The sequence below is a fragment of the Anabrus simplex genome, chromosome 2, assembly GCF_040414725.1.
Source record: "Anabrus simplex isolate iqAnaSimp1 chromosome 2, ASM4041472v1, whole genome shotgun sequence".
In the NCBI taxonomy this organism is placed as follows: domain Eukaryota; kingdom Metazoa; phylum Arthropoda; class Insecta; order Orthoptera; family Tettigoniidae; genus Anabrus; species Anabrus simplex.
In genome coordinates, this window is record NC_090266.1 from 67,119,314 (window position 1) to 67,143,352 (window position 24,039).

Genomic DNA, 24,039 nt, shown 5'->3' on the forward strand with positions numbered 1-24,039 from the left:
GTGGTGTTAATAATGTGAACATAGTCAATGTGACATTAACATATTTTTAAGGCTATATACTAGATTACAAGTTAATAAGTAGTAGCATCATTACCAGCACTTCATCATGTATTCTTCTGTACTGTAGAAGCAGCTACTCAGCAGGAGATTTTTTAAAGCTGTGGTAAATGAACTGACAGGACTAATATCTTTAATTGTATTTGGAAGCTTATTATACAATCTGATTCCAACAGAGTCTACATGTCTCAAGGCAATGGTTTTACTCTTGTGTTCGATAAAAATATTATTTCTTGTTCGCGTCTGGTAATTGTGATTGTCAAAATTCTTTCTGAAGTGATCAATATTTTTTTTCACGTGTAGAATGCATTGCATGATGTATATACTTGGTACTGGGAGTATCCTTAGTCTCTTAAATAATGGTCTGCAATGATCTAACCTGTTACGTCTCAGTATAATTCTGATAGCTCATTTCTGTATTCGAAAAATAACATCAAGATTTGATTTGTAACAGCCCCAGAGACCAATAGCATAAGTGATGACTGAATGGAAATATCCAAAATATGCCATTCTAACATATTCTTCACTACAACTATTAGACAAAATCCTTAAGGCAAAACAAACAGAACTCAGAGACTTCCCTATTTTTTTAATATGACAATCCCATCTTAATTTTTCATCTATATGGACACCTAAAAATTTTGTGGTCAACGTATTTTCAATTGCATTTGCATTTAATATAAGGTTGTGTTTTTTTGCAGTTTTGTCATGGTAGTTAGATGCCTTGAATTCCATGTATTGGGTCTTTTTAAAGTTCAATGTTAATTTGTTTTTCCTGAACCATGATTCTAACCTAGACAGGACTGTATTTGCTGTAGTTTCTATAGACGTAGGGTCAGGATTATTAATAATTATGTTTGTATCATCAGTATACAGAACTGCTGTTTCTACTTGATTATTGTGAGGAAGGTCATTCACATAGATCAAGAAAAGAACAGGCCCCAAAATACTACCCTGCGGAATACCTAAGTCTATCCTTTTTACCTGAGAGTGATATGTCTCATTATGCCCTTTACTGTTACAATGTGTAATTTCAATAAACTGGGATCGTTTATTCAGGTATGATCTAAACCAGTCATTAACAATTCCTCTAACTCCAATCTGATATAATTTGTGCAACAATATTTCATGATCAACAGTATCAAATGCCTTTGAAAGGTCAAGAAATAGTCCTATCACAGTTTCATCATTGTCAAGAGCATTTACGACCAACTGTGTAAAATGTGATAAAGCAGACAAAGTACTTCTGCCAGCTCTGAACCCATGTTGTGCATTATTTAACAAGTTATATTTGATTAAAAATTTAGTAAGCCGATCTTTCATAGCACATTCAAATATTTTTGAAATAACAGTAAGTATTGATATTGGTCTGTAGTTATGTAAATCATGTAAGTTTCCACTTTTAAAGACTGGGATAACTTTAGCTATTTTTAGGAGATTAGGAAACTGACCACTAGAGAATGATTCATTGATGTTGATGAGATAAGTTAAAGGCTGTACCAGATAGGGAGCACATTTTTTAATGAGTTTTGTGGGAACTTCATCTACACCTGTGGAAGTTTTGTTCTTCAAAGATTTTATGATTTTAAAAACTTCCAGTTCTGTTACTGGAGTTAACTGCATAGAGTTTTGCACAAAGGTTGGGAGTTCTGGTAATACATCTGATTTATTTGCATTTTCAAGTTTGTATGGTAGGGATAGAAAGAAATCATTTATATAATTAGCCAAATGATGAGGGTCATTCATTTGTATTCCCTTATCATTTTTTATGGCAGCAACTTTATTTCCAACTGCATGTCTGTTGGTTTCTCCCTTGATTACCTTCCAAATGGTTCGTGATTTATTGCACGACTCTTTAACTTTCTTGTTATTGTGCATTATCTTAGCCATCCTAAGAACTCTTCGATAGACTGATTTGTAGTTTTTAACATACTTGCAAAAAACCTGGTCACAACTCTGCTGTGCTAATCTACTTAGTAATTTACATTTTTGACTTGAGATCCGTATACCCTTCGTGATCCATGGCTTTTTTGAAGATTCATTAATTACTGCAAGTTTTTTTGGAAAATGTAATTCAAATTCCATTAAAAAAATGCTTAAAAAGGTTCTATACTTTTGGTCAATGCTATGACCGAATGTTATTGGAGTCCAGGTCTGAAGTTTAAGGCTTTCAATGAAACTGCCACATGCAGCTGCAGAGAAAAAACGAGTTAATTGTGCTTGCTTTATTTTGGTTGAATGCTTGCTAGCATTCTCAAATTCTAGTTGTAAAATTTGAGCATGATGATCTGATAATCCAAAATTAGTCACACAAATACACAAGTTTTAGAAAAGGAAAAGGAATCCAAATTCCTACAATGGTGGGAAGAATGTCAGGAGTTGGAAACCGAAACCGAAATGAAGATATTTTCAGAGAAATCCAACTGCTTCAGCAAGAAAAAGCAGCAGGAAGTGATCAAATTACTAGGGAGGTGTTAAAGACAATGGGGTGGTTCATAGTACCTTATTTATAATTTCAAATCAAATCAAAATCTCTTTATTTGCAAATGAGGTGTCTACCTCGGTGGCAAATGGTACACTATGACTATGACTATGTCATAAATAATAGTGTAATACCAAAGGAATGGAAGGAATCTATAATAATACCAATTTATAAAGGAAAGGGTGATAAAAGGAAACCAGAGAACTACAGACCAATCAGCCTGACCAGTATAGTTTGTAAAATACTGGAGAGTTTAATAGCAAAGTATATCAGAGGGATGTGTGATGATAAAAATTGGTTCATGAGGAGTCAGTATGGATTTAGAAAGAAATTTTCTTGTGAGGCACAACTGGTGGGATTTCAGCAGGACATAGAGTATCAGATCAGTTGGATTCAGGAGGCCAGTTAGATTGCATAGCCATAGATCTTTCTAAAGCCTTTGATAGAGTGGAACATGGAATATTATTAAAGAAATTGGAGGGAATAGGATTGGACGTAAAGGTTACACATTGGATAAAAACATTTCTAAATTCAAGGGTTCAGAAAGTCAAAGTAGGAAATAATGTCTCGCAGGAAGAGAAAGTTTGGAAGGGAATTGCACAGGGTAGTATAATCGGTCCGTTGCTTTTCTTATTACACGCAAATGATTTAGGGAATAATGTAACATCAAAAATAAGGTTGTATGCAGATGACATAATTGTTTATAGGGAAACAAATACCATTGAGGATTGTTCAGAATTACAAAGGGACCTTGAGAGTATCCAACAATGGGTTAAAGAGAATAATATGAAGGTTAATGGAGGCAAATCAACTGTTACAACATTTACAAACAGGAGTTTTAAAACTGAATTTGAATATACTTTGGATGAGGTATGTTACGGAACCACATTTATTCCATGGACTGCCGTGTCATATCTTACTGGCATATCTATGAACATTACAAGTGACACAACACTGTTTATCTTGTTTGTGTAATCTTTGGTTGTGGTGTAGATCATGGCGTACAATGTATCTCTTGGTCAGTGCAGTGAATTGTAAACTTGTTTTATGTAAATAAATTGGAGCATTTGTGTTAAATTGTGTTAACGTTACATTATAAGCACTTTTCTCAACATCTGGCGACCGTGACAGGACTAGTTTCCGCGTAAATATGGCAGAAGTTATGAAATTGAAAAGTGAACGAACACAATTGCGCCGATTGTTTACACGTGCTGGCAATGACTTTGAACAGAAGTTAAATGCAGAACAACCCACAAGAAAAGAGGTCTCCGCAGGATTCAAGATCTTCGAGGACAAAGCTGAACGATTATTCGTGCTCGATGAAAAAATTCGTGATGTTTGGTACGCCGGAGAGCACGAAGAAGAAGAAGAGATCGCTGCCGAATACGAAATCATGGAGGGATACCGCGAAAGGTGGTTAACCTTAAAGACCAGGTATGAGAATTTTTTGCATGATGACACACTCAGTGACAATGGGGCAAATAGTATTGCTAGTACTAGTTCTAGTAAATCCAGGAGTAAAAGAAATTTAAGATTGCCGAAATTAGAACTTAAACAGTTCGATGGAGATGTGCGCAACTGGATAGCCTTCTGGGGGCAGTTCAGAAAGATACATGAGGATGATGAAATCGAGGAAGAGGATAAATTCCAATACCTTTGCCAGGCTACTGTACCCGAGACGTCAGCTAGAGAACTCGTGGAAAGTTTCCCACCCTCAGCTTCAAATTATCAGAAAGCTATAGAGCAATTAAAATCGAGGTTTGCAAGAGATGAACTTCTGATTGAGATTTACGTTCGTGAACTCTTGCAATTAGTACTTCAAAAGAGTAGCATGCTAAACGATATAAGTCTACGGAGTCTTTTTGATAAACTGGAGACCCAGTTAAGGGCACTAGAGCCACTAGGGGTTACTAGCGATAAATATGCGGCAATGCTCTACCCGCTTGTAGAATCAGCACTACCAGATGACATTTTGAAAGCATGGGAGCGGTCTCGTATGTCGCAGGCATGTAAGAAGGGTGACCAATCTAATTATCTCGAGACACTTTTAAGATTTTTGAGACAAGAGGTAGAAAATGAAGAACAGTTGCAGAAATTTGTGAGGGAAGCTACTGCACTGATGTCTACAGCACAATTTGATCTTCGCGGATGGATCAGCAGCCCCGTTCATCAAGAAGACAGAGCTGCTATGCAAGATGGAGTTGTTCCAGTCCTGGGTCTCTTATGGGATGTCACTACAGATGAGCTTCTCTGTGATGTCAAAACCATTGCGATGACCACTTGTCGAGTTACCAAGAGGAATCTGTTGTCTGTGGCTCAGCGTGTTTTCGACCCAATTGGCTTCACATGTCCGTCTACCTTACTACCAAAGCTGATGCTGCAAGAAACATGGAAACACAAATTTCAATGGGATGAAGAGCTTCCGGATAGCATTACAAGTAAATTCAAGAACTGGGTGGAGCAGATGCAATGGTTAGCTAGATGTCGCCTTCCAAGGAGAATGGTACAAGTGGACTGGGGAGCGGAAGATATCAGTCTTCATGTATTTTGTGATGCGAGCAAACTTGCTTATGCAGCTTGTGTATTCTTAAGGGCAAGGAGAGGCGCAGAGGTATCGGTCCAGTTGGTCCAGGCTAAGGCGAGGATTGCTCCTGTCAAACATGTCACTATACCACGTTTGGAACTGTTGGCAGCAGTCATTGGTACCAGAATTTCTACCCAAGTGAAAGAGGTATTGGGACTACAATGGTGCAGAACATTCTTTTGGAGCGACTCGTCAGTAGCCTTGACTTGGATAAAGCGGGCGGACAACTGGAGTACATTCGTGGGTAACCGTTGTCATGAAATACGACAGTACACCAATACTGAGGATTGGCGCCACCTACCGGGGACTCTGAACGCAGCAGATCTTCCATCAAGGGGATGCAGTCCAAAGGCACTCTTTGAGAGCAAATGGTGGGAAGGACCACGGTGGCTAAAGGATAATCCAGAGCAGTGGCCTTTTTATGAAATTGCCGCACCTGAAGACGAAGTCAATATTGAGAAACGGAAGACAGTTATATCGAGTGTGGCGTGTAGTTCACCTGACTTTTGCTCGCGTCTCTTGTATTTCTCAAGTTATGTCAAGATAGTCAGAATGATTGGTTGGATCATCAGATTCTTCCGCAACCTTACTAAGGCAAAACAAGCAAGAAGAGGTGAACTCACTGGTGAAGAAATGCAACAAGCCGAGAACACATTGTTGAGAGTTGTGCAGCAGGAATGCTTTCGAGATCACGAGCAGGAACTCGAGAAGAAAGTCAGGGTATTCAAGGACGAAATGGGAGTTCTGAGGGTTGAAACAAAACTTACCTTTGGGGAAGAAAGTGAAGCATTCACGAAACCCGTCTTGTTGCCGTCAAACCATGCCATCGTGACCAGATTGGTTTGGGACGAACATCATCGGTCACAGCATGCAGGGCTACTGACGCTGTTAGCTAGACTCAGGGAAAGATTCTGGATTCTTGGAGTTAGGAAAGTGGCAAAAAGAGTTATTGCAAGATGTGTCAAATGTAAAAGGTACAAGGCTAGTCCTACAGCACCAGCTTTTGCTCCTTTGCCCAAGGATAGAGTGGGCTCAACAGCAGCTTTCGAGGTCTCGGGAGTGGATTATGCTGGACCGCTGTACCTAAAGTCTGGAGAAAAGGCGTGGGTTGTATTATTTACTTGTGCGGTGTATCGTGCGATACATCTGGAGCTGGTGCAGTCTTTGACAACTGATGCTTTCATTCTGGCGTTAAGAAGATTCATTGCCCGGCGTGGAAGAATTTCTGTGCTGTACTCAGACAACGGGACCAATTTCATAGGACTTAATAATGCCCTGAAAGCGTTGGATTGGGATGAGATTGTCACCCACTCGGCTGTGAGAAAGATTACTTGGAAATTTATCCCACCTACAGCAGCCTGGTGGGGAGGATGGTGGGAGAGACTAATCAGAACAGTGAAAGAACTACTGCGTCGAATCTTGGGACGAGCCTCTGTGTACTATGAAGAGTTATATACTGTGTTGTGTGATTGCGAGGCGACGATCAACTCTAGACCACTTACATACATTGCGGACCATTCGTCTGAACTAAAGCCTTTGACACCAGCAACATTTCTGCAGGGTATTGCTACAAATGAGACTCCAGATTTGGATGCAGTTGACAAGGTTGACTATGTTAAACGATGTAGGTACCTCCAGAAACTACGTGAGGACCTACGACAAAGATTCAGGAATGAATACTTGGCGCTCCTAGTTCACCACGGCCAGAGGAAGACCAACAGCATCAAGGTGGGAGATGTGGTATTGATAGGAGCAGATTCCACAAAACGTATCAACTGGCCCCTCGCGGTCGTCGTGGAAGTGTATCCAGGGAAGGATGAAGTAGCAAGAGTAGCCAAACTGAAGACATCTGAGGGAGAGCTGATCAGACCACTCCAGCGTCTCTATCCATTGGAGGTGCACACAACTCCAGAGGAGTGGAAGCAGCCTGAAACTGTGACTATCACTTCGCCTGAGACAAAGCCTCCACATGAAGAATTCAAATTGTCAAAAGGGGGGCGGAGAATTAAAGTGCCATCAAGACTTGATTTGTGAATACTCTTGATGTGACCTTGCTTTTGTGTTCATTTATTTATTGTGTTATGTGTTTTTGTTTCAGTTGTGGTACGGAGTATTTTGCAATTGAAAATAACAATTGCAAGGTGGGAGGATGTTACGGAACCACATTTATTCCATGGACTGCCGTGTCATATCTTACTGGCATATCTATGAACATTACAAGTGACACAACACTGTTTATCTTGTTTGTGTAATCTTTGGTTGTGGTGTAGATCATGGCGTACAATGTATCTCTTGGTCAGTGCAGTGAATTGTAAACTTGTTTTATGTAAATAAATTGGAACATTTGTGTTAAATTGTGTTAACGTTACATTATAAGCACTTTTCTCAACAAGGTAGTTATCCCAACAGATGGCAAGTGTATGTACTTAGGTGTGAGATTTGAAAGTAATTTGCACTGGAAGGGTCATGTGGATGAAATTGTTGGGAAAGCATACAGATCATTACATGTCATAATGAGGCTACTTATAGGATGCAACAAAGAATTAAAAGAGAAAAGTTACTTAAGTATGGTTCGTCCATTATTGGAATATGCAAACAGTGTTTGGTATCCTCACCAAGAATACCTAAAGAAAGAAATAGTGTGCAGAGGAAAGCAGCAAGATTTGTAACAGGGGATTTCAGGAGAGAGAGTAGTTTATCAGAAATGTTAAAGGAACTTGGGTGGGAAACTTTAAGTAAGAGAAGGGAGAAAACTGGACTTATAGGGTTATATAGAGCCTATACAGGAGAAGAAGCATGGGGAGATATTCGTGAAAGGCTTCAGTTGGAAAATAATTATATCGGCAGGACTGACCACAAATATAAAATTAGAAGGAATTTTAACAGAAGCGATTGGGGTTAATTTTCATTCATTGGGAATGGTCTGAAGGAGTGGAACAGTTTACCAGAGGTAGTGTTTGATCCTTTTCCAAAATCTGTACAGATATTCAAGAAGAGAATGAACAGGAACAGAGAAAATAAATGAAATGGTAGAGGGCATTCGACCAGTGCAGTCTAATGTAAATAAAAAATGTGTGTGAATAAATTAATTCCATCCCCTGGTCTAAGGAGTTTGGACAGCCAAAGTAGGGGACTGTCTGTAGGGGTGAAGTACAGTGGGGACTTCGAGAGCCCTGGGACCGCTACAGTAGTTATGAAGGCCCTTCAGGAACTCTGAAAAGTGGTGGCAAAAGGGGCTCTGGTTAAGACACAGCAGGTCGTTATTCTACTTAGGTTCCAGAATGGGTAAAAAAAAAAAAGTAAATAAATGCAATGTAAATTTTAATCTTATACCAATTGTATAGTATCATTTGAAGTAATTCCACATACTGTATATCAGCTGACTATATTTGTAGGTAGTACAGGAGATATTATAAGTAGAATTTTGTAAACAATATAAATTTATTACGGATGAGCTGTGTGTTTAATAGAAAAAATTGTTAGCGTAAATTGTATAAAATTGTATTATAGGAAAATTTTCTTCTCTTGTTAATTTAATATTTAGTGCTTGACAATAATGTATTTTAGTGTACCAGTTGCCACCGAGGTAGACACCTCATTTGCAAATAAAGAGATTTTGATTTGATTTTTGATTTGATTTGAGATCATTTTGAACTCGAGATTCGGGTAAGTTTGGTGTGTGGTACTGCTTAATTTGTTCATATTATTGTGATGAAATTTAAAATAATAATAATAATAATAATAATAATAATAATAATAATAATAATAATAATAATAGTTTGACTCTATCTCTGAATGGTCAGCATACTAGTCTTTGATTCAGATGGCTGTGAGTTCAATTCCAGCCTTGTTGGGTGTCCTAACTGCATTTGGTTAATTCGCTTATGTTAGGGACTATGGTTTGTGGCCATCTGAATACACAACAAACCACACTACGGAACACCACAAAAACATGCAGTACTGAATTCATTCCTCCATTCAGAGTTGACATCAGGAAGGACATCCTTCTGTAAAAAAGGGTTTAATACACATAATTGACAGGAAGCCAGGAGCATGATTAAGAAGATAAGTATATTTGTTTAATATCTATTCTCTATGCTGACATTCTTAACTGAATTGGAATTATGACTTCTAGCTAAAAGTCACCGAGAAGTAACTCTTGCTTTTAAGAGGACAAGGCTACTTTTTGCTAACTAAAACTGAGAAAAATTGAAATTGTTATACCTGCACAACTAAAAACACTACTAATAAATCACTTACATACTTAACTTACACTCTACCAGATTAACCTCAATGATCGCACACACCAAAAAGATTTCAGAATTTTTTCTATACTTAAATGAAATGTCAGTAAAGCATGAAATATCAAACCTCGTTAAACCATAGAATTTATTAATTTGCTAATGCTCATTAACATTCTCTAAAATATTTCTACCGGGCGAGTTGGCCGTGCGGTTAAACTCGCTCAGCTGTGAGCTTGCATCCGGGAGATAGTGGGTTCGAATCCCACTGTCGGCAGCCCTGAAGATGGTTTTCCTTGGTTGATGGTTTTCCTTGGTTTCCCATTTTCATACCAGGCAAATGCAGGGGCTGTACCTTAATTAAGGCCATGACCGCTTCTTTCACAATCCTAGGCCTTCCCCATCCCATCGTCGCCATAAGACCTATCTGTGTCGGTGCGAAGTAAAGCAAATAGGAAAAAAAAATTCTAAAGGAATGTATAATAATAATAGACTATAATAATAATAATAATAACAATAATAGACTACAGTTACGGGAATACGATGACATCACCAGAGCAAGACGTATCAAAATCCTCAACGATCACATGCACATTACTATATTAAATTACACATCAGGAAAGCACAACAATTGAAACTCCTTTAAATTAAATAGTTCATCAGTTCATTAATGCTCATTAAATATCCCATAAAACATTCAAAAAATTTAAAATACGGCCTGGAGTACACGGCAGGCCTCTCCCTGTATTGTTCTCCTCATCTGGTTCAGCCGTGCACTTTCTAGAATGGGAAAAGAGAAACTACCCTCTCTAGCCATATCGTGAATATTCTGGTACTTATCACCCATGTTATCAAAAGGAGGCTACCCGTGAACAGACCTTCAGTGTTGGTGTTCAGTAGTTGGATTGAGGCAATACTAAGCTTAGTGATGGATACCACCAGTGTCCCAACTTTGTCAGAGTATGTGCGCAGAGTGCAGTATGTGTAGTGACTGGAGTGCTGTACAAATACCAATGTGGAGTGATCGATTTGAGTTTGAGGGCAGTCATGCTAGTTGTTTTCTCTGCCCCGTGGGAGTCCTGTATGTGTTCTACCATTGAACCACTACTGCGGCTTATTATTATTTTTTTTTCATGTCCTGTATATCTGTACTGGATCTGCATTATTTGCAACCAGCTGTTATTTTAGCATCATGGCTGCATTTGTTTCATGAAGTGGTGTGCTCTGACTTGACCCAATATATGACAAGTGGCGCCTGCATCACATCTTGTCATGAAAGGTTTCTTTCTGCCCTACCTTGACATTTCTGATTCTCACTGTTTTGACTCATCATCATGTTTTATGACTGAAAATGGAGGTGAATGCTATAAATGTGGCCTTTCTTACTTATAAACGATCTTTCAATCATTTTAAAGGTTGTTTTCCTGTCTCTCCAGGATTCTGGAGATTTGAAATGACATATCTCCAGATGTCTCTAGGTAACTTTTATCATGATAGTTGTTGAATCATTCATTTGGAATGTGTTTTTTATGTTAACATGGTAGCAAGATGCTTTTATTTTTTAAGACGAAAATTTCATAATGTTCCGTATTGAACGGTATCACAATTAAATTGAAACAAGAAATAAAGTGGTTCAACCTATTCAATACAAGGAAAATAAGAAATGTAAATTTTACATTCTTATTTGATTAAACACGGTACCAGTTTCGACCACTATTCTGGGTCATCATCAGCCGATTAAATAAAATTATAAAACGATGCATAGGAAAACAATAAGTAAAGGATAAGTCTTTCATATGCACTTTACTACATTAAATTAATGTACACATCAGGAAAGCACAACAATTGAAATTCCTTTAAATTAAATAGTTCAGACTGATCCGATAACTGATCTTCTACTTCGTCTGGCTTTTAGGATCTTACATCACACAGTGTGCTAATTCCTATAGTGTTACAGTGCTTCTTGAACTGCTTTTAGTGAAAGACTTATTCTTTACTTATTGTTTTCCTATGCATTGTTTTATATTTTTGTTTAATTGGCTGATGATGACCCAGGATAATGGTCGAAATTGGTACTGCTTTTAATCAAATAAGAATGTAAAATTTACATTTCTTATTTTCCTTGTATTGAATAGGTTGAACCACTTCATTTCTTGTTTCAATTTAATTGTAATGAGTTGCTTTGCCGTAGACATCTATTGGAGTTTTATGATTTTCTCTGTTATTCATAACCTCATGGCTTGAGCCTGATATATTTTCTTTTCGTTTTGTTTTCGATAGTTTTTAATTTTCTTTGAAAAATTGTTAGAATTATTGCTGGTATACATTCTGTTGTACTGTGTGTGGTGGATTGACTGTGTGTGTGGAGGCTGTGTGTGGTTCCAAGCCGTTTTTTTAATTTATACTTTGTGGAGACGGTTCACTGCTCATACCTTAAGGTCTTGTTTTAACACTTAGTGTCTGTATGTGGAATAATTGTATAGTATGGGGATGCATTTAGCAGAGTGAGTTATGATCTGTTTCACTGTTTCAGTGGGAAATATTAGCATATACCTAACCTGTATTGTAAATGTTGAATGATGGGCTGTGGTGTGTCACCAAGTTACTACTCCTAGTGTGATTTTATAATTATATTTAGGTGTCTGCATGAGTGGAGACATAAACTGTAGTCTAATGGGACATATATCATTTGATTTGATTTCAGTCTTTAATTAACTACAGCGTTTACTCTAATCTTGGCAATTTTTGCCGTTTTTATGTTTTGCTTCTTAAGAATAATCCTCTCCTACATCAATTTCTTTTTATATCCAAGGTAACTATGACAATGCATTTATTTATTTGAGTATCACCTTACATGTTTTGCTCCTTCAGCGCACGTCTGGTCTTATCTTGACTTTCCTGCCTTACTCTTACCTCACGTATGCTTTTCATTATGTACCCCTTGAGGGTTCTTTGGGGATTGTTATACATGTGAATTATTATTATAGGAGGTAAAATAAGTTTTTGGTATGACTTGGTGTGAAGCCGATGAGAATATGAAAGAATAACTTTTTGAGAATGGGTTGAGGCCAGTGAACTTACTGGGAGTAAAATAAATGGAGGTAAAGTAATTGTCTCGAATTTTGAATTGATTAATTTGAACCTAAATTATTTCTTTTGGTTCTGGGTTTGCGGATATTTTTGGAGATGTTTGATGTTTCCTTGCTGTGGTGCTTTTAATTCTTTTACACCAGGCCACAAAGTTGTTTGATTTTCCCTTGATATTTATTTGAATAAATGTGCCCTTCCTGGGGCCGATGACCTTCAATGTTAGGCCCCTTAAAACAACAAGCATCATCATCATTTTAAGATGTTGTTCATGTTATTGTAGAATAGCCTCTTAATACTTGTTCTTTTGCCTTATGAGGATCAAATACAGCTCCGGACAGTTTTACATGCCTGTTTTGACCAATTCCGTTTAGAAGTGAGAACGAATATCACAAAATCGTTTAGTTTCCGCTGTGCACTAATCTTCTGCTTGATAAAACGAGAGTGCTGTTAGTGATAGTACTAGTTCCTTTGTGGATTTAGTTATTCCTACTTTCAATTGGGGTGGGCAAAAATAGTGCACCGTAGATTGAGGACCATCGTGGGGTCAGTGTGTGGAGAAGCTGTCGTGAATGTAATAGGAACAGTGTCAATGGTCGTTGTTGTGAGGAGTATTGTTCTGCTGGTTACCACTGATCACCTGTTGATGTTTAAATGTCAGTGTAAATTTGTTCATATATCTGACTGTGTAAATTACAGGAGTATCTCTGGAGTCAAACCAGAAAACAGTCATTATGTGATTTGGAGGTGAGTAACCCTGGTTCGTATCTGTCCACCTGTAGCTACATTAAGAAGCATTCTAACAGCTAGTGCACGGAGGTGTGCTTACTTCCTGCCTGGCTGAACAGAAGGAAGTATGATATTGTTGCCATAGGTGGACTCAATGTGGTCACCATGGAGATGTGCCTGCTATGCACATGGGGTTGCTTAGAGTTGCCAAATCTTTAAATTCTCAGTTAGATCTTGTTGCGAATGTCTCAGTGTGAGTGCGAGTGAGAGTGAGAAGGGGAAAGGAATAAAATATTGTGGTAACACCAGTCAACGGCACTACAGTAGCCCCTCCCTCTTGCGCTAGCTGTTAGTACTTTTAATATTATGACTATACCATGCAGGGTGGCTGGACTTCCGAGTGGAACTAAGAAGGCTGTCAATCAGGATTACAGTATCCTGGTAATACCTGCAAGCCAGACCATCTGCTATGAGGAGGACCGACTATGTAAATAGCCAGCAATTGGAGAAGTACGGTTATTTATGGTTGAATAGAATTATGTATACATGTGTGCATTTATTGGGTCATCCTAAAATAAACTACATTTTATAAGAAACTAGCTGATGTACCCGTGCTTTGCTACGGAATTCTACATTGTACACGAAATTCTAGTGTACGTGTTGTGAGCAAGATTATATTAAATCGCATGGCACTTAACGTTACCCTAGAAATGCGACGGGGAAGTCATCAAACATCTTTTCTCATATGAAGACTGAGTTAGGGAATTTTCACTGTAATGGTAGACCCGCTTGCATACCATCAGTCACAATCAGGTTGGGGAGTTTTCATTATAATGTGATGGTAGACACCTACTCCACTTGTCTTTTTACATCCTCAGAAAGAATATCTTAGTGGTTTTCCCAACTGAAATGAACATACATTACAATGACGTCAGTAGGAATGGCGCGATTAAAAGCAGTGCTTTCATATGAAATACTCGATCAAATGAAACACCACACATTTTCTCACTTTTAATGAACAGGAGTACACTGCTGATCTAACAGTCCAAAGTTCCAGAGCTGGAATGAGCAAGCTGCAGACAGCTGTGATTCGTGAACACTCTTCGTATTTCTTCGGCAGGGAGAGGGTCAAATAGTGGAGACTCCCAGAGCCTCACATCTAGGTCATTGGCCCCAAATTGTGTGAGGTGGAATAAAGCGTAATATTAATTAAAATTCTAAAATTCATACACTGACTAGAATTTAAAACAAATGATGGTGAATAATGATTATGAATTTAAAATCATCTATGGATCTAATTCACAATGCCTTATCTATATATATAAAATAAGAGTTTTGTCTGTACTTTTTTTTTTTTTTTTAATATTTATTTATTTATTTATTCAGGATCAGCAACAGCATAACACCGAATTACAAAGATCCGAGCTATGTACAATATATTAATCTAAATTGAAAGATATATAAATATTTACAAAGGGCACAAGTATACACAATAAAACCTGTACAATCATATATATAATACGAACTTATATAAACAGCGACATTAACAAACAAAAATACATTTACAGTAAATACAGGAGCAGAACAGGGAAGAACAAGAAGGAAAATTAAGTTATATGAGAAATATTATGACAGAAGGAAGGAAACGTTACGAAGATGTCTAGGTTCTTGTTGATAGATAATGTATGAAACATTGCTGGAATACATATAGAAAGGGACCTTTGGGTGAGAGAAAGCCGGGAGTAAGGAATATGGAACAGGGTCTTCATTCTGGTACTATGGGATGGGACGTGGAAGGGGAATAAGGAAACTAAATCTGGAGACCTAAATAGACCATTAGCTGCTTTGTATAGCAGCTATAAGTCGGCTACTTTCCTACGAGAAGAAAGAGTCTTGAGTTTCAGTTTCCCAAGCACCCTGGCTCTGACGATAACACAGAAAAAAGATTGTACATGGTCAAGGTGGCCAAGATTTGAAGAAACAGAAATGGACCAGACTGGAGAGGCGTATTCAACAACAGGTAAGATACAGGAAACGTAGAATGCTCTGACGGCATTTACATCTGTGATGTCAGAAAACCTGTACAGTAAACCAAGGAGTGACATAGCACGTGAGGTAACCCTGTTTATGTGCGAGACAAACAATAATTTACTGTCAAAATGCACTCCTAAGTCTTTTTGATTGTCAACAAGTGCAATCGATTGGTTCAGTAGGTGATATTCTTGTAGAACAGGGGATTTACAAAGTGTGAACGAAATGGTGGAACACTTGGAGGGATGAGGTTTAAGACGCCATGTAGTACACCAACCTGACAGTGAATCAAGTGCATTTTGCAATTGGATAGCATCTGTAGCAGAATTGATCTGCTTGAAGATTTTACAATCATCTGCAAAGAGAAGGATTTCACGTGAATGGTAGGAAACAGTATTGATAAGGTCATCAATAAACAGGGCAAAAAGAAGTGGACCTAGGACACTGCCCTGCGGGACCAGAGAGGGTGGTGGTGGGACAAGAACTGCATCCATCGAGGACCACGTGCTATCCTTCTTTGGAAACTTTCCTATAACATTTTAAAAACTTGGGTGGATTAGAAACATTTTTGGGATGGAATTCCACTTGAGTGTTACTGCCCATGCACACTCTTCTGTTCAAACTGGATTCATCAAAATCATATCAGAAGAAAATACATAATGGAACCCACAAATACAAATATCGTTCATATAAACGTATGATTCTTCAGGAATAATTCCATTGCAATAACTTACTAATCTCGAACAAGAAACGATGCTTAAGACCCAATATGGCCATCACCGCAAAGGATTATGCTAGCGTGACCAGTCCTTCCTATACTGACCTTGCCGCGGTGCAGGGGTAGCATGCCTGCCTCTTACCCAGAGGTCCTGGGTTCGATTCCCCGAGAGGTCAGGGATTTTTACTTGGACCTGAGGGCTTGTTCGAGGCCCACTCAGCCTACAACTGGGAAGCTATCCCTACCTTTTTGCTATTTTTGCACCAACACAGATAGGTCTTATGGCGACGATAGGAGAGGAAAGGCCTAGGAATGGGAAGGATGCGACCATGGACTTAATTTACAATCCCCAGCATTTGCATGGTGTGAAAATGGGAAACTACGGAAAACCATCTTCAGGGCTGCCAACAGTGGGGTTCTAATCCACTATCTCCCGGATGCAAGCTCACAGCTGCGCGTCCCTAACAGCATGGACAACTCACCCGGTAAGAAGCTATCTGATGGTGAGATAGTAGCCCTGGTCTAGAAAGCTAAGAATAACGACCAAGAGGATTTGTCATGCCGACCAGAACACACCTCGCAATCTGCAGGCCTTCAGGCTAAGCAGTGGCCGCTTGGTAGGCCATGGCCATTAGGGGCTGTTGTGCTATATAGAGGAGTATTATAAACATACAAGACAGTGATGAAGAAGACACAGGTGAATCTTTCAGTGATAGAGAATTCTACTGCAGCTTACCAGAAGATGAGGAAGATATCCTGGCAAGGCAATCCCACTGGTTTAAATTGTGAAGTATGGTTTGTTGTTCCTTTTTATAGGCAGATCTGCTAAAGTGAAATGCAAATTTTCAGCTTTAGTGTTTTTGTTGTTGTCTGTTATTGGGAATCGAACCCTTGATCATGGATCAGACACTCTACCAATGACCAAGTGACAAAGCTAATAAACCAGGGATCGATGTGTAGGACTGCTGATATTGCAAGAAAAAAATAAATCTAAAAATATATAATTATTCCACCTTGGTCAATACAATAAAATTTGTCTTAAATTAACATCATCATCATTTTACAGTTCCAGTTGCAAGGGTACTGTTGGCGAAGCCTCTTCTATTCTGTCTTATTGAGATACGTTCTGTTGTTAATGATGTCCTCCAGTGTCCTTCCCTGATCTGCAATGTCCATCTTTATGACGTCCATCCAGTGGGTTCTTGGTATTCCCACCATCCGTTTCCCTGCCACATGTGTCTCCAAGTTAACATATGCTGTCCTTGTTGGCTCCATCCTCATTACATGCCCAAACCACCTCAGTCTGGACATGCTGACCTGATCTAACAATGATGTGACAATCCCAGCTTCCTTCCTAACTACATCACTTCTTAACTTGTCCAGTTTGGTCCAGTAAGCTAGGAACTGCGAAGATAAAGGTTAGTGATCTAATAGAACATTCCAGTCCATCATGTCTATATTAGTGGACTTACGTCTTGAACTAGATATTGTAAATTGTACATAATTTTCTCAAGTTCCAAATCGGCTGACATACAATGTGGGTCAGATATTCAATTTAATATTTTCATTTCAAGTGATAATTTTAACCTTTGTGATTCAACAAGGTGTTTGACTCAAGATTGGAGTGTCAACTTCATTAACATCTGACGTATCGAACTTGCAATGAATGAATGCAGTATTTAAAGGTCAATGTTAATTTATTCAATAGTGCTACAAGTGAGTTGAATGCCATACGGCGGACTTGGGTGCGCGTTACGCCTCATCTCTCAGTATTATCGTGTTAGATTGAACCCCGCAACGTGTGCACCAAGAAATTTGAGAACTTCCTCCAGAAATTTGAAAAACTCTAGAACATTGAGAACTTCGTATCCAGGACGGGCGTGGCTCCTGTTCAGACCGTACCCAGTAACCATCCCGGAGTCTGGAGATTCCAGCCTGCTACAACGCATCAACTCAACTTGTGTAAAAGGGTGATATGAATTTGTTTCCAATGAACAATAAAACCAAATTTTTAAAGGAATATAAAATCAGTGAACTAATACCCCTCTCTGTACCAACTCCAATGCTTATGTACCACCTGTTTTGAAATATTCCATGCTCTTCAAGCTAGCGTCAGCGGCCCAAAGACAGGTATTGTTTTTTTCCGGTACAGAGAGGAGGTTTAAACGTGGCGCCCAAAGCTTCAGGGGTCGATTCCATTGAAGTTATAATGTGTTTGATTAACATACAGCCCAAGCTAAGGTGACCCGGATTCAATCAGAGTAGGAGTGATAAAATCTTACAAGTTATAGTGGACACCAACTCAATTGAAATTGCTCAGAATTTGAAAAGAATGGTATTTCTGTATCGGTCATGTCCACAGTAACGAGGAAATGCACGTTTTACTTTTCCGTAATGTCTGTCTGTCTGTCTGTCTGTCTGTCTGTCTGTCTGTCTGTCTGTCTGTCTGTCTGTCTGTCTGTCTGTCTGTCTGTCTGTCTGTCTGTCTGTCTGTCTGTCTGTACACACATCACTATAAAACGGCTAAAGAGACTTTAATGAAAATCAGTACGCAAAGTCGAAGAATAAGCCGCTACAATCTAAGCCATAAATAATTTTATTAACGCTGATAGAAATGGTAGTTTAGGGGAAGTCCTGAAACTTAATTTTCAAATATTATTGTTATTAGTGGTCCCATCTTAATGAAAGATGGTATACAAAGTCGTGAAATGAGTTGCTACAATCTAGGCTATAAATAATTTCATTCACGCTGATAGAAATGTTAGTTTAGGGGAAGGCCTGAAATTTAATTTTCAAATAATAATGTTATTAGTGGTCCTATCTTAATAAAAGATGGCATGCGAAGTCGTGAAATAAGTCGCTACAATCTAGGCTATAAATAATTTTATTCACGATGAATGAAATGGTAGTTTAGGGGAAGGCCTAAAATTTAATTCCTAAATATTTACGTCATTAGTAGTCCTATCTCATTAAAAACTGGTATACAAAGTCGGATAATGAGTTACTACAATCTAGGCTATAAATCATTTTATTCACTCTGAATGAAATGGTAGTTTAGGGGAAGCCTAAAATTTAATTCTCGAATATGTATATTATTAGTGGTCGTATCGATAAATACTATATAACCAAAGTTATATAGAATTAAATTTGCGACCATTTATGTCTTATACATTTTTACCGTACCGGCTATGATAACAGAGATATTCATGAATTTGTATTTTTGTTGCTAAGTTCATATCAACGCCGAGCCACAAGAAAATGGGTTAATAGAATTTAATGAAAATCGGTATATAGAGTCGGAGAATAAGAAAATACTGTCTAAGCTATAAACAATTTGATTCACTTTGGATGAAATTGTAGTTTAGGGGAAGGTGCCTAAAATTTAATTTTTGAATACTTACGTTTTGGGTCCTATCGAAAAGTACTACATAACAAAAGTTACAGAGAATACAGTTTCCGATCTTTTATGTTTCATTCAGTTTTACCGTACCGACTATGATTAGTGGTATTTCAGAGTCGGAAGAAAACTAAATGTGAAGGCCTACAATATCGAAAGCTCATAACATTGATCAACAATAACATTACATTGACCATTGTTTGTTGTGATGTACTTTGTCTCTTATGTTGCCTCTCAACTCTGAGAACTGGGATTACTCCTGCGTACTGAGTATAATAGCCTAACTAAATATTGGCGGGAAATAGCCTGGGAGTTAGAAAACTTTCTTCTTTAGCATGTCATTCCTCTGGTTCATACATTTTCTGATACAGCTGGTACGTAACACACTGGTTCTTCATAGTATTCCGGTTATTCGATACCTACTCTGACGCACTGTTTTGAATGAGTAGTGTGCATACTTAAGCCAGAGGCTGACTTAGTAGTAGTAGTCGCCGTAAGACCTATCTGTGCCGGTGCGACGTAAAACAACTAGCAAAAAAAAAAAAAAAGTAGTGGTGGTGGTGGTGGTGGTGGTGGTGGTGGTGGTGGTGGTGGTGGTATGGCCTGGTCTAGAATAACAATTTAGGCCTATTCCAAATTATAGCATCACAATTCACTAAATAACTCAAAATAATTCAACCCTGGAAAGAGCCGTTTCTTAAGAAAAGTTCTTCCTCTTCACTTTTATTAAATTCTGCATTCATTTTATTCCAAATTATCAGTGAGGAGGGGGGTTTCTCCTCTGGCTTGGAGGTAAAATTTGCCTCCAAGTCAGAGAGATTTTTCCGCCGCCAGTGTAGTGAATTGATATTTTGCGACTCATCGGGTACTCCTAAGAAACAGATTAGTAAAAGGGCATATTTTTTGCTCTGGGAGTCTCCACTATTTGACCATCTCCCCGCCGAAGAAATACGAAGAGTGTTCACGAATCACGGCTGTCTGCAGCTTGGTCATTCCAGCTCTGGAACTTTGGACTGTTAGATCAGCAGTGTAGTCCTGTTCGTTAAAAGTGAGAAAATGTGTGGTGTTTCATTTGATCGAGTATTCCATATGAAAGCACTGCTTTTAATCGCGCCATTCTTACTGACGTCATTATAATGTATGTTCATTTCAGTTGGGAAAACTACTAAGACAGTCTTTCTGAGGATGTAAAAAGGCAAGTGGAGACTAGGTGTCTAACCATTACATTATAATGAAAACTCCCCAACCTGATTGTGACTGATGGTATGCAAGCGGGTCTACCATTACAGTGAAAATTCCCTAACTCAGTCTTCATATGAGAAAAGATGTTTGGTGACTTCCCCGTCGCGTTTCTAGGGGAACGTTAAGTGCTATGCTATTTAATACAATCTTGCTCACAACGCGTACACTAGAATTCCGTGTACAATGTAGAATTCCGTAGCGAAGCACGGGTATATTAGCTAGTAGTCTATAATGAAGATGTATGTATACTGAGGTATAGGTTGGTGATGGGGTATGCATAACGTGACCAAAAAATGATTTTACCTGATAGCCTAATGGACATTTCTATGTCATTCTCTTAATGGGGATTTGCTAGGGCAGAGGAGCGGCATTTCCTTAATTCAGCTTTCTTAGATTTGCATTAGTTTAAATGATATTATTACGTGTTTCGCCTGCCCCGCATTGAAGGGGTGCTATTCTTGCCTCTTATCCGGAGGCCCTGGGCTTGATTTCCGGCCAGATTAGTTGTTTTACCTGGATCTGATGGCTGGTTTCGAGGTCCCCATAGCCTCCATGATTACAATTGAGGACTCTCTGACAGTGAGGTAGTGGCCCCGATCTAGAAAAAAAAAGTAGTAGTAGTGATGGTGGTGGTGGTGGTGGTGGTGGTATGGCCTGGTCTAGAATAACAATTTAGGCCTATTCCAAATTATAGCATCACAATTCACTAAATAACTCAAAATAATTCAACCCTGTGCTGAGGGGATTCATCGTGCTGATTATATGACACCCCGTATTTTGCAGGACTTCGAGCTGAGCAGCGGTCGCTTGAGAGGGCATGGCCCTTTGGGGCTCTTGCGCCATGGTTTGGCAGTATGTGTTTCAGCCTCTACAATTTGCAAGAGAGAAAAAAAAGAAGATATTAGCTCATCTAAAGTTGGCCGGAACAAACGCAAAGTTATTTGCTGTATGCCGACTAGATTTGAACGTCGTGTGGTGCGAGGATAAAGACGGAAACACGCTACTGTCACCTCACATGAGTTCACGCGTATCGTGCCACCATCTAACCTGTCCAGAAAGATGTGCTATACCTTTGCGCCACTGGACTGCAGTACGAACTACGTCATTCACTTCCAGTACTTCTTCCCCTACTTGCTCGCTTCCTCGAGAGTGTGGACCAAACTGGCTCCGAAGGCATTTCGCTCCCGATTGACGATGCCTGCCTTAGAGTATGTGGCCCTCCAGCCCCGTACTTTCTACCTGTAAGTGTCCCGCATGCACTAGTTATGAACGGGATGCCTAGTCGCTGGTTTACAAAGGAGCGCTACAACGTGCTATATTTCAGACTAGCTGATGTACCCGTGCTTCGCCACGGGATTCTCAGAAAGACTGACTTGGTGGTTTTCCTAACTGAATTCAACATAGGTCATTACAAAAACGTCAGTAGGAATGTAGCTATTGAAAGCAATGTTATGATATAAAATACTCGATCAAATGAAAAACCGCACACTTTCTCACTTTTAACGAACAGTACTGCGGTGCCGATCCAACAGTCCAAAGTTCCAGAGCTGGAATAACCAGGTCGCAGACTGCCGTGAACACTCCTTTGTCATTATCCCGTTAAATATGCACACTACTCATTCCAATCAGTGCCTCAGAGATAGGGATTGAATAGCTCGAATACTATGATGAACCAGTGTTACAATCAAATCAAATCAAATTCTTTATTAGGACAGCTTGTATAATTGTCAATCAAATCAATCAATACTGATCTGCATTTAGGGCAGTCGCCCAGGCGGCAGATTCCCTAGCTGTTGTTTTCCTAGCCTTTTCCTAAATGATTTCAAAGAAATTGGAAATTTATTGAACGTCTCCCTTGGTAAGTTATTCCAATCCCTAACTCCCCTTCCTATAAATGAATATTTGCCCCAATTTGTCCTCTTGAATTCCAACTTTATCTTCATACTGTGATCTTTCCTACTTTTATAAACGCCACTCAAACTTATTCGTCTACTAATGTCATTACACGCCATCTCTCCACTGACAGCTCGGAACATACCACTTAGTCGAGCAGCCCTTCTTCTTTCTCCCAATTCCTTCCAACCCAAACTTTGCAACATTTTTGTAACGCTACTCTGTTGTCGGAAATCATCCAGAATAAATCGAGCTGCTTTTCTTTGGATTTTTTCCAGTTCTTGAATCAGGTAATCCTGGTGAGGGTACCATACACTGGAACCATACTCTAGTTGGGGTCTTACCAGAGATTTATATGCCCTCTCCTTTACATCCTTACTACAACCCCTAAACACCCTCATAACCATGTGCAGAGATCTGTACCCTTTATTTACAATCCCATTTATGTGATTACCCCAATGAAGATCTTTCCTTATATTATCACCCAGATACTTACAATGATCACCAAAAGGAACTTTCACCCCATCCACGCAGTAATTAAAACTGAGAGGACTTTTCCTATTTGTGAAACTCACAACCTGACTTTTAACCCCGTTTATCAACATACCATTGCCTGCTGTCCATCTCACAACATTGTCGAGGTCACGCTGCAGTTGCTCACAATCTTGTAACTTATTTATTACTCTATAGAGAATAACATCATCCGCAAAAAGCCTTACCTCCGATTCCACTCCTTTACTCATATCATTTATATATATAAGAAAATATAAAGGTCCGATAATACTGCCTTGAGGAATTCTCTTCTTAATTATTACAGGGTCAGATAAAGCTTCACCTACTCTAATTCTCTGAGATCTATTGTCTAGAAATATAGCAACCCATTCAGTCACTCTTTTGTCTAGTCCAATTGCGTTCATTTTTGCCAGTAGTCTCCCATGATCCACCCTATCATATGCTTTAGACAAGTCAATCGCGATACAGTCCATTTGACCTCCAGAATCCAAGATATCTGCTATATCTTGCTGGAATCCTACAAGTTGAGCTTCAGTGGAATAACCTTTCCTAAAACCGAACTGCCTTCTATTGAACCAGTTATTAATTTCACAAACATGTCTAATATAATCAGAAAGAATGCCTTCCCAAAGCTTACATACAATGCACGTCAAACTTACTGGCCTGTAATTTTCAGCTTTATGTCTATCACCCTTTCCTTTATACACAGGACTTACTCTAGCACATCTCCATTCATCTCGTATAGCTCCTCTGACCAAAACGATAATCAAATAAGTACTTCAGATATGGTACTATATCCCAACCCACTGTCTTTAGTATATCCCCAGAAATCTGATCAATTCCAGCCGCTTTTCTAGTTTTCAACTTTTGTATCTTATTGTAAATGTCATTGTTATCATATGTAAATTTTAATACTTCTTTGGCCTTAGTCTCCTCCTCTATGTGGACATTATCCTTGTAACCAACAATCTTTACATACTGCTGACTGAATACTTCTGCCTTTTGAAGATCCTCACATACACACTCTCCTTGTTCATTAATTATTCCTGGAATGTCCTTCTTGGA

The 24,039-nt window shown here is 38.8% G+C and overlaps 1 protein-coding gene across 1 annotated transcript in view; it reads left to right on the forward strand.

Moving 5' to 3' along the window:
• The window catches only part of LOC136863859 (band 4.1-like protein 4), a 1,130,227-nt gene that overhangs the window by 33,321 nt on the left and 1,072,867 nt on the right, over positions 1-24,039 (forward strand). The gene's annotated exons all lie outside the window — the stretch shown is intronic.